Source organism: Lissotriton vulgaris, chromosome 1_1 (genome assembly GCF_964263255.1).
Source record: "Lissotriton vulgaris chromosome 1_1, aLisVul1.2, whole genome shotgun sequence".
Lineage (NCBI taxonomy): Eukaryota > Metazoa > Chordata > Amphibia > Caudata > Salamandridae > Lissotriton > Lissotriton vulgaris.
In genome coordinates this window covers 1560933497-1560946555 of record NC_141685.1, presented here as the reverse complement: position 1 = coordinate 1560946555, position 13059 = coordinate 1560933497, and the positions used below count along the sequence as shown (strand labels likewise).

Genomic DNA, 13059 nt, shown 5'->3' with positions numbered 1-13059 from the left:
TCTTCTCCTGAGCCTCCTTTTCCTCAAGCTGTAAAGCCTTATCCCGAGCAGCCTTGCGCTGCTCTTTGTCCGCCAAGGCAACCTCACGCTTCATTCGCTCACGCACCGCTTTCTCCCACATTCGCACGCAATCAAACATGTTTTGTCTAGACCTGCGTTGAAACCTACATTGCTCTACAAATTGTATTTTACTCAAATCATATGACCCGTGTAGAGGCCATTGCAATTCAGGATCGGCCTTGGTGTATTTATGCCATAATTTACTGTACATAATAGGGGGAAGGCCAAGCTTTATGTACATGTCCCTGTTTGGAGTTCCCTCTGGGGGAGCCGGCTGTGATTCCGCTAACCTAATTGAGGTACCTTCTCCAAGACAACACATTCCTCGGAGTGTGCTGAAAACAGGCATGTTAAAAAAAAAAGGTATCACGAAAGCGTGACACCAGACAAAATGGCACTTACAGTTCTCCACACGATTGTGCCGCTCAAAGGAAAAAAACAAAGTTAGAGAAACATCTCTACATGCCTGCCTATGTGAAGTGCACTACACATATAGGTTCAAAGATCACAAATTCACAATGTTAGCTAACTCAAATCAAAGATCGTAGGACTTCGGCAAGCGTCCGAGGACTACCTTACCGATCACAAAGCACAGATTTTCAGTAAGCGTCCGAAGACTACCTTACCGATCACAAAGCTAACCAAATTCCCAAATGTCCAGATTCCAACTGCCAAGGTCTTGTAAGCCAAATCAGCCAAACGGCACTTTCTCAGCGATGCAGACACTTCGAAGACTCAGTCGGAGATCGGCGCCACCTGGAAGGTCAGATCGGAAGGAAAGGAAAAAACACCGTGGCAGCCAAGACTCAGGTCACTCGTGGCAGCGCGCGCCCATGGCGGGTTTCCAAGCCTTCGTCACGACCTCTCCTTCGGGCATCCGAGTCGCCGATGAGTCCCTTCGTGGTCGCCAATTGAAGTATTTCGGGGTTCCCAAGGCCTACACGCTCAGGGGATAACCCACTCACACTCAAGAACTGTTGGCACGGAAACTGTAAAAGGCAAAGAACAAGTTTATTAAGACCCCATGGGGTGGTGGTACACTCAAACAGCACCCTTCGGCAATGCAAGAGGTATCACACCGAACACCGGTGTGACCCCGTTTATATACAGTTTGGGGCAATAAAAGATAGGCGGCACAGGTTAAGACACATTTTCGAGACATATATGGTCATATTCTGGAATACTGCCAGCTCATTGGAGGGTTTCAAACCCACTGGTCAGTTTGCGGCACATTCCTAAGGAGTGACTGGTCAGTATGAACTGCGCATGTGTAAGCTTGACCAATACTAAAAATAGCCTGTTGCTGGGCAGACTCGAGTGGTCAATGGTATGGACAAAGGACTAAAGGGCACGTCGACCACGAGGCCGCTCATGGTCTAAGATGGCCGCCGTAACATTCAAAATGGCGTTATCATATTTAGCCAAGTCTAAGGAGGACAACGTGTAGGTTCAGCTAATCGCTAATGCGAACGGGCCAATTACGACAGTGTGACATTGATCCACATTCGGTCCATCACCTGTTTTGTTTGCAATACCGCCCTAAGTGCGCTGGGGATGCTCAGACGTGGGTCCCAGGCACTCCACACCACTGGAGTCAAGCTAGGCGGGCTGATGAGAGTTGTTACCTTGAAACCGGTCCGGTCCTCGGATGCTTGATTCCGTTCTGGGAAGGTCATGGCTTTTGTAGTTCGGACTGGACTGTTCCCATGGGGCACAGGGTCAGAGCTGATTTGCATATCGCCATTGTCTAACCCAGGGTGGTGTGGAGTGCAAAAAAACGATGGATTTGGGCCCAGATCTTTTGACTGGGGTGAATGTGTGACATTGATCCACATTCGGTCCATCACCTGTTTTGTTTGCAATACCGCACGAAGGACCACAACCCATAGGATAAAAGATTTTGGGCAACTGTATCTCTCAAGACCAGTGGTGCTCAACAATTACCGAAAAAGTGACCCTTGGGGCACCACTGATTCAGCCAGCCATGGTGCCACACTATTCTCCTCGAACCCTGCTGCAGTACTCTGCCCTGAACACGGAGCGCAGCAGAATTTTCCATGCTGGCTTTAGCCAGCTGTATTCCAATCGGGGCAATGAATAGCGTTTCGCTTTTATATGCATTATAGTTTATCTTGGTAATAAGAGAAAGGATTCAAACGGTTGTGTATGACTAAGTAAATGACCCTTTCATGAAGAATACAAGGGCCTGCGCTCTAGGAGGTGAATGACGTCAGATGTTTTTGTTTTTTAGGCCAACATGAAATTGCCCAGAGGCAAAAAGAGATCCATTACAAAACGCCTCACTAGCCATTTCAATTTAGCAGAAGCTACATTTTGAATTTAAGTGGCCACTGACCAACCCTTGGGATTTCGGGGTGCTTACTCTAGTGAAACATTGAATGAACCCCAATATCGGAGAAACCAACTATAGATAAGTTAGGAGCAGTGAACCTTGTCATTTATATGAATAATAACTTGATAGCAAGGTTTCCCTTTATACTGTCAAGCCCCCTGCCGTTCACTTCGTTCCATCTTTGAGCTAACCTGCAGCCCTATGAGAAGAAAAAACACTGTCCAGAGTCCAGTTGACCAAATACTGTGCTCCCGGCTGGAGGATCAGTCCCTGGCTAGTCCCCAGGCCAGAAAGGCTTTCTGCTTTTTGTCTGAATATCTTAACACTGGCGCCCAAATGCCTAGAAGTCTCGTGCAAAAGTTCCTCAGAGGAGAGGGTACATTAAAGCCACCAGGCCAGGGCCTCCAGTTATTTCCATTGAACAGAGCAACAACAGTTGGAGTATCCTCTGAAACCCAGAAGCCATATTTCATAGTACTGTGCCCTTAAAGCACAAAAGGAGCGAAGTACTGGGATGGCCTTTCAAGCTATTAAGTGGTTGCTCATGGGAACTTTTCATATGGCTGCAGGTTCTGGTGATTGAAATTTCCAGATGCTAAGATTTGCTGGATTGCCTCAAGCTTGGTGGCAGGTAGTGCTTACCTGGCTTGATGGGCTGCTGTATTGATGAGGAAGTGAGCAAGCACTCTTTGCACTAGGCATATTGTCATTTTAAAAACCCACTAGGACAGAAGGGCCACTTTCTGAGAATATTGCACGTTCTGTCGAGGTATCTATATAGCCCCTTGAGCATGGGATTCCACACTCCTGAAGTTTATAAATGCAGGTGTATTGTTTTCAACAAAGCGGCTTGGTCTGATTCAATTGCTAAGGCACTATTTTATTGTTTTTATTTTATTAGTATTATATAAAAACGCACACCAGCATAGCTAAAACCACTGTTCCTTTAGTAAGGCGTAGGAAATTTAGTTTTAGGCTTTCCTAAGAACACAGGCAAGAACACAACTACCTCAGGTTTAGGAAACGCCTAAAAACTCTACTGTTCCCCTGAGTTCACCTCCTGACCCCTCCTTCCCTCAAGTTCCGTAGTCTTTTTCAGCGCCGGGATGCCTCAGGGTAGCTGCGCGCTTAAGAAAACATAAAATCAAATCAATCAAATCAAATCAATCCTTTAATTCCTCCACGCCCACTGGTGACAGTTTTCTCAAAGAAGACAGCGAGAGTGGGATATGGGAGTGGGTGGTACAGGGTGACAGTGAAATGGATAAAGAGGAGAAGATGGGGAGAGCATACGAGAGCGGGGACAGACTTCAGGGAATAGAGAATGTGGAAAGCAGTGGTAATATATATATAAAGAGGGAGAGAGAGCAAAAGATGAGGCGTGTGGGAGAAAGGTTTAAAGAAGAGAAGAGAGGGCGGGAGGGGGAGGAAACGAAAGACCGAGAAAGCAGGGGGTTGATTGTGTGTGGCCGAGAAATGGAGACTAGAAAAAAAACGAGAGAGAGAGAGATAGCGTGGGGGTGGTACTGCACTGAAGGTACAACTACAGTGAAGTGGCATACACGTGTACTAACGTAGGCTGTCTACATGGAGAGAAGGGCGCCGTGCATATTGAGCTGCGCCATTGCAATACTATGAAAGGCAGACTTCTGGAAAATACTATTTTGTTTGTTGTCCTTCGTTAGGGTTTAAAACCCTGTGCTATCAAGATGCAAACGACAAAAACAAAGATAGGATGAAGGAGTTTTAGACAAAGGCGCAGAGGTGAGGACGAGGTGTAGTACAGCAGACAGTGCAAGGAGTTAATCTGGGATGATAAATCGAGGGAAATTCAAAATAACTGTTTAGTGTTTGAGTTTAGTCCTTTTTCCCTAAAGCTCCTTTTTTTATTGGAATGTTGATTTTATTGTTTCATCCTGTATATGTTTCCCGATTTTTAGTTTTTAACTTATGTAATGTATGTTAATAAATTATTTTAATCCCTTATTTCCTTAGAGTGTTTTCACATGTTTTGCAGTTTCTACCTATTTTCATTGCTTCCTTGTTTTATGGTCGGTATTTGTTTGATCACTGTTTGTTAGTATCTATGTATTTATGTCAATTTGCCCAAAGGGAATTTTTTCTTTGACTTGTAGTACAGCAGACAGACATCGGCTCGCTACTTAACATCTTCAGTACAAACCACTGACACACTTGCTGCACGTGTTTTTCATCAGTGTAAGCAGGCAACGTGCCAGCCATTCTTGTTAAGAATGATTTTTTAGGGGGTTTGAATCCTTCAGTATATGTTAGATGCATTCCGTATTTTTTTTAATGTAAGTTTTTATTAAACAATCATAGGCATATCATCATTTAAATCAGTACAATACAGATATATGCATGACAGTCAAGGCAGTACAATAGAAAATAACAGGCAGTGAAAACTTTCAAGGGGGAAGCAAATGGTCAAGCTCAATACTTTGTGGGGGAATGCAAATATCTCCACGATAACAGTTCCACTATGACCAAATGCATGCTCAATTTCTTGGGGCAGCCTCGGGCTGTAAACACTATCTTTTCTCTGAACATACACCAGTCCAAATTATTCGCCCACGTGTCCAGAGTAGGTGGGGCTGCCGCTCCCCAGGCCTCAGCAATGTTTCTCTTTGCCCGCATGAAACCCAAAGATGCCCATTGTGTTTGGTAAATGTTAGGATCAGTCTGCTCCCATATGTTTAGTAGGCATCTACGTGCTTCCGGACGGATAGGGACAGTCCGTACCGTACTAGTCTCTTCGTGTACCTCCTTCCAGTACCTTTGGATTGGGGTGCATTCCTGGATAATGTGCATGAATGTGCCTGTGAGGCCACATTTCCTACGGCATTCCCAAGTTTCGGCTCTCCCCATCCTCACCAGCCGAGGGCCGGTCATTTATATTCTGTGCAGAATTTTAAGCTGGACGAGCCGTAATTGGGCCGAAATGGCCACCACCCGGGGCGAGGAGACCGCTTCCTGCCAGTCCTCATCGTCCATTTCTATCCCATCAGCTACCCCATCAGCTACCCATTTCCCCCTTAAAGCTAAAAGAGGATCGTCCATGTGGTTTATTAATTTATTGTAAATTAGCAAAATGGTCTTGTCTGGCACATGGTCATCTAAGATTCTATTCTCTAACCGGGATGAGTCGGGAAGGGATGTGCCTCTAGGGATGAGAGAGTGCAGTGCGTGGCTAACCTGGTTGTATCAAAAGAGCTCGGCATCAGCAAGTTCGTGTTGAGACTGAAGGGCAGCAAAGGGTTTACTCCACCCTGTACCCACAGATCCTTGACTTGTGATATGCCGATCAAGTCCCATTTATCAAATCCTTTCGAGGACCACAGATTGCCAAGTTGTGCAGAGTCCCATAAGGGGGTAGCCAATGTGAATTTATCTTCCCACCCCAGGGATTTATTTGCTGCGTGTCATACCTTAACGGAGTGTCCAGTGGGCCCTGTGAGTCTGGATCGATTTGGTGTCAAGTAGAAGGATCGGTTACAATTCCCTCCAGGGAAGAGCCACTTATCCATCTGATAGTCTGGGTTGGCGAGGTCTCCATATGTGCTATGGTTAATGGCTGCCAGGTGTGCAGCCCAGTAATATTTTTTAAATATCAGGTAGGCTGATGCCACCATCGTACCATTTTAACGTGAGTTTACCCAGGACTATACATGGTGGTCTGTTCCATAGCAGGCCCTCTGAAGGCTTTCGATTTAAAAAAAATATTTAGAGGGGACTGGATCAAGTGAATTCTGCAAAACATAGAGAAAACGGGGTAGGGACCTCATTTTAAAAAGAGCCGCCTTGCCCAATAAGGAGAGAGGAAGGTACTTCCTGCTGGCAATGCTTCGCTTTAGGCGGAGTAATGGAGGGAGAAGATTATTTTCATATCAGAGTATAGGATCTAGGGAGAGAAATATACCCAGGTATTTGAACCCAGTGGTGCTAATTTGAATGGGACAGATGTGGGGTAGGACAGGAGGGCCTCCCCAAAGGACATAGAGGTGGGATTTAGACCAGTAAATCCTGAAACCAGAATACTTACCGAACACAGCTAAGATGTCAAGAACTGCTATTAGAGACTTTTTGGGCTCCGTTAAATAAAGTAGTATGTTGTCCGCATAGAGCAAAATGTGGTCTTCCCATTCAGGTGACCACCGCATACCACGTGCGACTGGGTCTTGGCGGATCCATGCAGCTAGTGGTTCCAGCGCCAACGCAAAGAGAAGTGGAGAAAGTGGGTATCTTGACGGGTTCCCTGGCTCGGGATAAAGGAGTCCGACTTTTTGTTATTCACCACGACTTTCACCATTGGTTCCGCATATACGAATATAAAAGACGGACCCATTGTATGAATTCCTGGCCGAACCTCAACTTTCGGAGGGACGCAATGAGGTAAGGCCATTCAATAGTGTCGAATGCCATTGTGGCATCTAGAGACACTCGGACAGCCGGTTCAAGGATTGTGTCTGCTCTGCCTAAGACACCGCGGGCACGGCGCAGGTTTAATGCTATGTTTCTGTGCGATATGAAACCGGACTGGTCTGGATGTACCAGTCCCGAAATTGCTTTAATTAGGCGGTTGGCTAGCACTTTAGAAAGGATCTTTAGTTCGGCATTAAGGAGGGAAATCGGGCTGTAGGAGGCACAGTCTGTTTTGGGCTTACCTTCCTTGTGTATGGTTACTATGGTAGCTATACGTTGGTCATTTGGGAGCACACCTGATTCTCTACTTTCCTCAAACATGCTTTTGAGATGAATGGACAGTTTGTCAGGGCTTAGTTTGTATAATTCTATTGGGATGCCGTTCGGGCCAAGAGCTTTTCCTGATTGCAATGACCTGATTGTTTGCACTATCTCATCTGCGGTCATGGGGCTGTCTAAAAGGCGCTGATCTTTTAAGGAAAGAGTGGGGAGTTTGATATCCCGCAATAGTTCAGAAGATTCATCCCCTGTGTAAGATTCCACTGCGGTGTATATTAAATCAAAATGCCTGGCAAAGCAGTCCGCTATTTGTTGAGGAACAGTCAAGCTAACGTTAACATCTTGTAGCACTGGAACCAACCTGTTCACGTTTATCAAGCCAGGCTATTAGTTTCCCGGCTTTATCCCCGAGATCATAGATCCTACAGAGTTTCTCTCTCCCCAGCATTTTCGCTCTTTGTCAATAGTGCCTTATATTCATCTTGTTTAAGTCGCAAAAAGTGAGTTAAGTCAGGTGTGTTCGTCACTTCCATCTCTCTCTCCAAGCGATAGATGTCGTCCTCTACACTTGTAATTTCTTTGTCTTTCTTTCTTTTGTCCGGATATCAGAGACAAAGCCTCTCCCCTAATCACTGTCTTAAATGCTTTCCATAGTGTCTGGGAGGAGTCCATCGTACCCAAGTTTTCGGCAAAATATGTATCTATTGTCTTAGTGAGTTCTTGACGGATTTTGGGGTTGCGAAGATGCCAGGGGTTAATGGGGACTACCCTACCCACCCTAGATTGATCAAGGAGTATATGGACCCAGAGTGGTGAGTGATCAGAAATGCCCCTAGACAGGTCCCTGATTTCATGGATGAGTGAGATTTGAGGGGCGGGGATCAAAATATAATCTAATCTGGATAGGCTGCCATGAGCCCTCGAGTGAAACGTGTGTTGTATACTGTCAGGGTTATAGGGGAGCAAGGCATCTACTAGTCCCATGGTGTCAATAGTCCCATGATGTCAAGAAAGTCTGGCAACCATCTATGTGAGGGCCCTGTTTCACGCGGTGGATGGCGATCTAGTGTACCCGACCCCACGGAATTAGTCTCCTCCCAGCAAAAACACCCCCTCATGCAGTGAGAGGAGAGTGGTACGCAGGTACTGAAATGTGGTAGTCTGGAGGCACGGTGGAACATAGACAGAAACCAGTGTAATTGGTCATCCCTCCCATGACCTAGTGATACCTACATAGCGGCCCCGGTCATCCATCCAAGTACAGTCCACATTGAATGGGAAGGTGCTTTTCAACATTAGACTTTTAGTGAACCCTGCATGCACCACCAGCTTATACCCAGATCTACACAGTGCTTTACATGAGCTACATATCAAGTGCATTTCCTGGAGCAGGACAATATCTGGGGCTTGCTTCCTAATATATTGGAGACCTAAACTGCAGTTAATCTTGTCTCCAAGCCCGTTGACATTCCAGCTCAGGATCCTGGCACTTTTATCCCACTGCGTATGCATCATAATTGTAAGCGTCGTCCATAGCCTTGGTCATGTGAATTGTAAAATTTGCCGAAGTAGCAACTCTAACACAAATCAGACATACATCCCCTTAACGTCTACCCCTAGACCCATTTCCCACCTACACCAACTCCCAACACCTGCCACCCTCCTACCCTGTTCCCTAGGCGTAAAACTGCCCAGTTCGAACTTGCAGAGTGCCTGTCACCCCAATGAGTTAACTAAGAGTAGAAAAAGGAAATGGGAAATATCAACGCTCTGTCCACCTGCCTCCCGGCAACTCTGAGTAGTAAGACTTTAACTAACAGGATAACACGCCAGGCGCAGGGCTAGCATAATAATCGGAATCTAACAATAGGACCATTTGCATCCCTCTACCTGAGTAAATTGTGAGAAGGCCAACAGTACACCCTAAGTCTCACCCCCAGTCCTGCAAGTCCAGATCACCATCCCCATCTCGGTCTCTGGTTCTGTTGTCTACTCGGCTGTCGAGCCAGTCTGCAGCCACCACTGGATTGTCAAAGAACCAAGCACCTCCCTTCGCCTCCACACGAAGATGGTCCGGGAACATCATTGCGTACCGGAGTCCCTTCTCCCTGAGCCTCCTCTTGATGGTCATAAATGTTCGACGTTGTCTTTGGACCAGTTGAGTAAAGTCAGGAAAGAACGACCGGTCTGCATTTTCATATCGGAGGGGGGTTACGGTCCGAGCATGTTGGAGGATCTCGTCTCTATCTCGAAAGTTAAGAACTCGTGCTATCAATGGGCGTGGAGGTGCCCCAGGTTTGGGCCGCCCGCCCAGAACTCTGTGTGCACTCTCAATAGTAAAGAATTTACCCCAGGCCTTTGGGCCGAATGTGCTTAAGTATGAGTTCCTCCACAAACCGGCCCCTCCGCTTTTTCAGGCACACCAAGGATGCGAATGTTATTGCGCCTGGTGCGGCCCTCGCAATCATCCAGCTTACGCTCTGCCATTTCATGGAAGGATTTAAAGTCCTGTACTTCTCTTTGGAATAGCGAGACATCCTCCGTTAAGCTGGCGGTTTTAATGTCTAGATTCTTTACTTTTTCGTGAGGTTGGCGCAGATTAGATTCACGCTTATGGAAATAGTGTCCATTTTGTGTTCTAAGGAATCTTTGACTCCATTGATGGACATGAAGTGTCAGCTCCGTGGCGATGCTCTCAAGGTCTCCTGCTGCCTTAGGTGTGTTACGTGAGTCTGCGTGCGAACCCTTAGGGTGGGTATAGCGATCAAGCTTATTAGATTGGACCTGTTTCGTAGTCCTGGGACCCCGGTCCGCGACTCTCCGAGTCGTTCCTCCCTGCCATTGTATATTCAACCTGTAAGGTCAACTAACTGTGACCGGTCTGGCCGCCACTCCTCAAGCGAGAGGCAAGAGGCTCCGCACCAGCAGCTACTGCAACGAGCCCGGCTGGTCAGAAGAGGCTGAAAAGTTGGATAGTAGGGTACACCCTGGGCGATGTGCGCAAGTGACGGCGCACGCTGTCCCCTCTGACAATCCCTCACAATTTGCCAGCTGATATAGTCCCGGGAGGGAGTCCCGAAGGGCAGCAGCAGTGGTGTAACTTAAGTAGAGTGTGGCTGCAAGCATGAAGGCCAGGACCACTCCCAGTGCAACAAACTACATGCTGCTGGTTCTGCGTAGACTCTCCGCACCAGAGCACATTTATTTATTAATTAATTAATTTATTTATAACGTTTTATATAGCGCCTCACAGGAAGAAGTGCGGCCGGGGTAGTTCTCAGCAAAGTGTTCCTTTCCAGCGCGCACACCTCCAATTACTAACAAGGCTCCAGCTGCAGGGTACACTGTCGCCACAGGTCCCCCACGGGATGGTATGAGGCTCAGAGCGCCTTGATGATAGTAGGTGTGCGCTCCTTCCCCCGCAGCCTCCAAACAGTGGGCTGGCACAAATGCCCGTTTCCAAAGAGACCTGCCTCAGATACTGGTGGAGCCCTGCAGATCAATTGCCGAGCAATGCTATGGGGTTCGGCGGGGCACTCTCCACACAAGTAGCCAGCGCAGCTCCCGGGCGGGTCCCGATGGAGTCTGCACCAGAGCCACCGATGTTAAAGTGCCCGGGCGGGAGGTCAAAGAGACATGCGGCGTGCTGTTCCCTGCGATTGGCAGCCGCCACACCCAGATGCTGCAGCACTCGCTGACTTCAAAGCTTTCCGCCGACCGGCAACTTCCAGTCCGAGGCGGCGCCCTCACTATGCACAACGCCGGCCTGCAGGAACACTCTAGCCCCAGGCGTAGGAAGTGCACCCAAGCCCCAGAAGACTGGACCCGTTTCTGTAGTATGGAGGCAGCGTCTGGGCTCGAAAAAGCTTGGGCAGGCACCGCTCACCCTCAGCACTCCGTATTAGGTGTTAGAGGCCAGGATAATTAGAAGGATTTGTGCCGGGGAAGAGGCTTCGACTGAGCCGAAGATTTACGCGGACATTTTGCGTCGAAGCTAGGCCACGTCCCCAATTCCATAGTTTCTTGTTGGAATCTGGTTTCAGTGGTATGTGGTATGTGCCACATACGATAAAAGTCGGTTATGAATCCCCCTTTTTAGGTTTCGCCTGCACAGCGCTTGCGCTTCGTTTGTGGAATATCATATATTTGTTATATCTTAAAAGGGAGCTCTTATCAGTTCCCATGGCCGAATTACTGTGTTAATTCACTTTTGTGTGGAACTTTATTTTTATTAACTTGCCCTGGGTGCACGCTTTTACGATACTTCTACTAAAGCTGTTCACACATTTAAGCCTCACTGTGGAGACAAGATCTCGTCCCACGGAAAAGGCAGACAGCTTCTAACTGTAAGCTGGAATGCTTGCTCTTTTATTACTTGGATGTGTAATGCAGATGCTTTAGCCTTACGACGTATGTGGTATTTCCTGTTTATGCCTCAGTAACTTTCTTTGCACTTTGTAGGCATTATCAGATTGATTTTTTTCAACGTAATCCATTTAGTCATTATGATCAAATTCTAAATGTTGTAATAAACACTGCACATTAAAAATAAAGGTAGTAAACAAGAGCTATGCTTATTTGACTACTAAACAGGCAGCAACAAGTGCAGTTACTTTGAAGACAACAGGGCCATGTTTTGAATGGTACAGCAGGTGCAGTAGCAAAAGACCCAAAAGTTGTCAGAGCGCCTCTAAACGCATAATATTGCTATATTAGACTACTAATCAGGCAGGTACATTTGCAGTTACTATGCAGCTAAAAGGAACTTGATTTGAATGGTGCAGAAGGTGCAGTGGCACGGGAGACAAAAGCTCTAGGGCCTCTTCAAAACCCAGATTATTCAGAACATTTAAAAATAAACAGGCAGTCACAAATGCAGTTCCTTGCAGACTACAAGGTCATGATTTTAATGGTGCAGCAGGTACATTGACACCAGGATTACAAGCTCTAGGCACCCCACTTAACACCTAAAATGTCATTATCAATATTGTGCATCTAAGCAGGCAGTCACAAGTGCAGTTTTCTTTCAGGCACCAGGGTCATGATTTGGATGGTGCAGCATGTCCAGTGGCACGGGGCCAAAAAGTTGTCAAAACTCCTCTAAACACCTAATATGGCTATATTTTACTAATAAACAGGCTGCCATAAGTGCAGTTTTCTAGCAGGTGATAGGGTCATGATTTGAATGGTGTTGTAGGTGCATTGGCACCTGGGCTAAACGTTGTCGGCACCCAACTAAACACCAAATATTGCTATATTTAACTACTGAATAGGCAGTCACAAGTGCAGTTACCTAGTGGGCAGTAGGGTGATGATTTCAATGGTGCAGTAGCACAAGGACCAAAGCTCTAGGCACCCCACTTAACACCTAATATGTCTATGTTTAATTACTGAACAGGCAGTCACCAGTGCAGTTACCTTGCAGACATCAGGGTCATGATTTGAATGGCCAGCAGGTGCAGTGGCACCGGGCCCAAAAGTTGTCAGAACTCTTCTAAACACCTGCTATTGCTATATTGTACTACTATACAGGCAGACACAATTGGAGTTATTTTGTAGTTAAAAGGGGCTTAATTTAAATGGTGCAGCGGCACCGGAGCAAAAAGCTCTAGGATCTCCACTAAACGCAGAATATTGCTAACGTTTAGTACTAAACAGGGAGTCACAAGTGCAGTTATCTAGCAGGCATTAGGACATGATTTTAACAGTGCTGCGGGTGCAGTGGCACCAGGGCCAAAAGTTGTCAGAACCCCATTAAACACCAAATATTGCAATATTTTACTACAAATAGGCTGTCACAAGTGCAGTTACCTTACATGCAATAGTCATGTTTTAAATGGTGCAGCAGGTGGAGTGGCATAGGGCCAAAAAGTTGTCAGAACTTCTCCAAACACCCAATATTGCTATATTTTGCCATTTAACAGGCA

General features: G+C 46.6%; 1 protein-coding gene across 1 annotated transcript in view; it reads left to right on the top strand.

Annotated features, from left to right (window-relative positions):
- Positions 1-13059, top strand: part of ANKS1B (ankyrin repeat and sterile alpha motif domain containing 1B) — a 523840-nt gene that overhangs the window by 51887 nt on the left and 458894 nt on the right. The gene's annotated exons all lie outside the window — the stretch shown is intronic.